Source organism: Apodemus sylvaticus, chromosome 5 (assembly GCF_947179515.1).
Source record: "Apodemus sylvaticus chromosome 5, mApoSyl1.1, whole genome shotgun sequence".
Taxonomy (NCBI): Eukaryota; Metazoa; Chordata; class Mammalia; order Rodentia; family Muridae; genus Apodemus; species Apodemus sylvaticus.
In genome coordinates this window covers 110,367,182-110,372,153 of record NC_067476.1, presented here as the reverse complement: position 1 = coordinate 110,372,153, position 4,972 = coordinate 110,367,182, and positions in this window count along the sequence as shown.

The following is a 4,972-nucleotide window of genomic DNA, read 5'->3' as shown; positions in this document are numbered from 1 at the left end:
TACTCACTCTCATACAAACATAGACACACACTTAATATCTCTCTCTCTCTCTCTCTCTCTCTCACACACACACACACACACACACACACACTGCTCCAGTTTCTCCCTCCATGCACAGCAGGCTGTTCCTAACAGACACCGCCAGCTGCTGTTTCTTGCCCCTACAGCCATCTTTCTGAGCCTGGCAGCACCAGTAGCCAGGCCTTCACCACTGCTTTCCTGCAGCATCAGGTCTGCAAATTTGTTTCCATAGACACACCTAGGATACTGGAGCTTGGGAGGAGGATCCAACCCAGAGTAGAAAGATGGCCCCACTTCTTCCCCTGCTTGTCAGAGAAGAAAGGGTGCTTGGGATCTGGGGAGGGACTCTAGGGAAGAGCCTGAGGGAGTCTGTCCCTCTTGGGACCTCACATGATGTCGGCAGGAGCTCTTTTGACCTTATGTGAAGGTGAGCCTGAGACGCTGTGACTGGGAATGTACTCTTACAGTTTGGGTCTTGGACGCCCACCAAAGGCCATGTGTTTAAGGCTTGAGCTCCAGCCCACAGTACTGTTAGCTGTCGAATCTTCCAGATATAAGGTCTGGGAGAAGGAAGCTAAGCCATTAGGGTGCTCAAAGGGAATTTTGTGATTCTGACCCCTCTTTCTCTGCTTCCTGGCTACCACAGGTGAACTGCTTCCTCTGTCTCTCAGTTCTGCAATGACGTGTTCTCCCTTACCACAGGCTAAAAAAACAACATGGCCAAAGGACCACAGACTGAAGTCTCCAAAACTGTGAGCTTTGTAAGTTGGTTCGTCTCTGCTACAGGAACAAAGCTAACCATTGCGCACACCCTCCTGCTCAGCCTGCTCTGATTGCTTCCAAAGACTAACTTACTGCTCAGAGACACACCCTCTTCAGTGGGGAAGCCCTAGCAGGTTTCCCATGCTCCTGTGACTGGCCTCACACCTGTGCTCACATAAACAACTCTAATGAAGCTCGGTGGCTAACAAAAAAAAAAAAAAAAAAAGAAACAAGACAGGAAAGTAGAGGGGGAACTAGTCGGGAATAGAAAAGGATTAGTGTGTGTGTGTGTGTGTGTGTGTGTGTGTGTGTCTGTAGAGGAGAATAATGGCCAGTGAGTATGATAAATAAAGCATACTCAGCAGTTAGGAGTACTTACTTACCACTCCTGCAGAGGACCTGGGTTCAGGTCCCAGCACCCATATATGGTGGTAGCAAAGAGAGGGCCTCACAACTGCCTGTAACTCCAGAGGATCTGGCGCCCGCTCGTGACTTCTGAAGGCTCCTGCATGCATGCGGTGCACACTCAGACACTCGGGCACATATACCTGGGTTTTTGTTGTTGTTATTGTTGTTGTTGTTTTTTTTTTTTTCTTTTTTTTTTTTTCTTTTTTTTGCTATTCAGGATAGGGTTTCTCTGTGTAGCCCTTGCTGTCCTCGAACTATCTCTGCAGACCACTCTGGCCTTAAACTCACAGAGATTCCCTTGTCTCTGCCTCCCAAGCACTGAGATTAAAGGGCGTGTATCACCCTGACCCAGCCATAAATATTTTTGAAAAGACATGTTTTGTGTGATATAACATTGGACAAAGCGAGATGGTTGTGGAAAAGAGACCAAGCTAGCAGGGCTGGGGCGGGGAGTGCAGTTAAAGGAGGGTGCGCGCGCAGTTCAGCAAAGCTGTCTGTACACACTCCTCTTGGCTGTGACTCCTCCGTGAAGTGTGTCCCTTTCTTCCTGGTATGAAGGAAGCACCTTCCTCTCAGGGGTTTTAAATCTGCCATCTTGAGGAACAGAGAGATAAGTGTGCCTTATGTGTAGCTACAGTTCTTTAAACTGTCCTTGAGAGGATCCCCACCCCTCCCCTCCCCTCCCCACCCCTTCCTCCCCACCCTATCAATGCGGCAAGCATGCTGTGTTGATAGCAGGCACTTCCACCCTTCCCAGGGACTAAGGGTGTCTGGTGTACATGGGTAGCTCTGCTGAGACCCAGGGATCCAGTTGACAGAGACATTGCTAGTCTATAATGACATGCAGCTTTAGGGACCCTCAGGGCTGGGGAGCTGGGACTCCTTATTATGGTCTGGATGGACCCCTTTACTGAAAGACTGGTTTCTAGTGTGACCTGATTAAGAGGTATTGAGATTTTTCAGGGGGTGGGGCTCAGTGGGAGGTTATTACCAGTTGATTCCCACTGGGGTTTCCTATCTCATCTACTACGTGATCACGCGCACAAGCGTCTTTCCCATGACTCTATGAGCCGTGATGTTACAGCCAAAGTGTCCTCGCCAGAGCCACTGATGTGCTAGTTAGATTGTTGGCCTCCAAAACTATGAACTAAACGACTCTTGTTAGGAACTCAGCTTCAGATATTTCATTACAGTAGCAGAATAATAAGGACTTCACTCTTGCTCTGCTATGATTGAGCCAGAGAGTGTGTTCTTCATTTCCACCGAAAGTCTGTTCTCCGGCAATAGCCCCATAGTCTGAACCCAGCTGTAAGAGAAGCTGTAACTGCTCACCTTCCCAGTGCATGAGAAGGAGAGAAGCACAAAATGGGACTTGGGGCTTGACTGCAGTGGTCACCAGATGTTTGGAAGATAACTATTTTCATTATTTTTTTATTTTTATTATTGTTATTGAGGTGTATATAATGTGTGTGATGTGGCTGTGCACGTGGCTCAAAGAACAGCTTTTGGGAGATAGTTCTCTCCTTCCATCCTGTTGAGGCAGAGTCCCTCTTACCCGTGCTGTGTCACTTCCTCTATGCTGAGAGCTCCTCTCCGTAGGAGTGCTGGGATTACAGATGTGTGTCACCACCTCTGGATTTATATGTATACCCTATATTTCTAATGCAGGTTGCCCAGGCGTGTGTGGCCAGTGCTTTTACTCTCTGAGCCACCTTGCCAGCCCAGCCCTTTAAAAAATTAATTAACAAATTATTTTCTGATGGTGCTGGGCATAGAACCCAAGGTCTTCTGTGCATAAGTAATCTACTAGTGGATTTCCTGGTGTTCTTTTGAGACAATATCTTAGTAAAGGTTACTGTTGCTGTGATGAAACACCATCACCAAAAAGCAACTCGGAGAGGGTTTGTCTGGCTTACATATCCAGAGTCACAGTCCACGGTGGGGGGGGGGGGGGCAGAGGCCATGGAGGACACTGCTTACTGACTCGCTCCCCGTGCTTGCTTAGCCTGTTTTCTTATAGGACTGAGGACCTGGTCAGCCCAGGGGAAGAACCACCTACCATGGGCTAGGCCTTCCCACATCAATCACTGATTAAGAAAATGCTCCACAAGCCAGGCTGTGGTAGCGCATGTCTGTAATTCCAGCACTTTGGGAGGCAGAGGCAGACAGATTTCTGAATTCGAGGCTAGCCTGGTCTACAGAGTGAGTTTCAGGACAGTCAGGCTATACAGAGAAACCCTGTCTCGAAAAATAAACAAATCCAAAAAAAACAAAGAAAGAAAGAAAGGAAGGAAGGAAGGAAGGAAGGAAGGAAGGAAGGAAGGAAGGAAGGAAGGAAGGAAGGAAGAAAAAAGAAAGAAAGGGAGGGAGGGAGGAAGGAAGAAAGGAAGGAAGGAAGGAAGGAAGAAAGAAAATGCTCCACAGGCTAGCCTAAAGCCCAGTCTTGTGGAGCATTTTGTCAACTGAAGGTCCCTCCTCTCTGATGACTTTAGCTTGTGTCAAGCTGACATAAAACTAGACAGCACAGTCTCACTAGGTAGCTCAGGATGAACTCATAATCCTCCTGCCTCAGCCTCCCTTGATGCTGGGATCACAGATCTGGACCACTATGCCTGGGGAAGAACTTTACTGTGAGGACACAGTAGCCCTGAAGTATTCTGAGTAGGAAAGGTTGTCAACACGTGGCAGCAGACTGTTTCTCATAATGATGTAGACGGCACATGAGCACTTGGACCCCAGAACAGGCAGGTGACTGGCCTGAACCCTTGGACAGCGTAGAGCCTGGAGATGAACCATAATATAGCAGATGCTGTTTAGCCTTAAGAATTTCCTTTGCTAGAAAGAGTCCTAAAGGGAACCCCCCCACACACAAGACCTGTGTGAACAGCGTACCCCAGGGAGTGTGATACCCACCCATCCACAAAGAACCTTATTAGAGACTGACTTGGTTGGACCTGAATCCTTGAGCCGACTCTGGAAGCTCAAGAATTCTGCCTCCGGAATTCCTGTCTATGTCCCAGCAGGCCCTGGGGCCGAGGCCCGGCTCTCTACTGCTGGGGCTCTGCATTGCCTGTCGCTGCTGAGCCTCTCCAGGCTGCCTGCTACCTGCTGAGGCTTGCCCGTGCTGGAGCTCTGGTATCTGTACTCGCCTGCTTATCTAGTTCCTGCTATGCCAAGTAGCTGCCACCCTGGTTTGCCAAATTTATGTGCACCCCTGCACAGGCCACCCTGTCACCTCGCACTGATTTGGAAGTGATCTGTGTGTCTGGCCACTGTATCCCAAGCCCACTCTCCGGCTGAGCTCAGCTCATAGCTCATCCTTTCCATGCTCTGTCTGCTGACACCCCCATATCAAGGGTCCCACCTTCATTTGGGCACATTCCTTCCTCACCAAAGTGCATTCCTGGACATCCATCTGCTAGCTCGCAACCAGTCACACCACGCACCCCCTCTGTGCACCACCATCTACCCAGGTGGCCTTCCCCTCCCCCCAAAGCCTTGAAGCCAGCCATTTCCAGTGGGGCCAGGAGGACCTGGTTGTGAGAGCAAAGAGCCTGTCCCGGTTTCCCTCAGCTCTGCCTCATCTGGGAGGACCATGCCTCCTTACCTTCCCTAAACACAGGCAACCAGCTTTTGTTCGTGGAGTTAGCAACAAATCTGTAAAGCCAGAGGCCAAACCCCAGAGGTCAGCAAGGTCAGACTTCAGTTTTGCTCTTGGGAAGTTGAGGGTCTTGTGGTTACCAGGACAAAGGCCAGCTTGGGCATGGTTTTGAGTGCACCA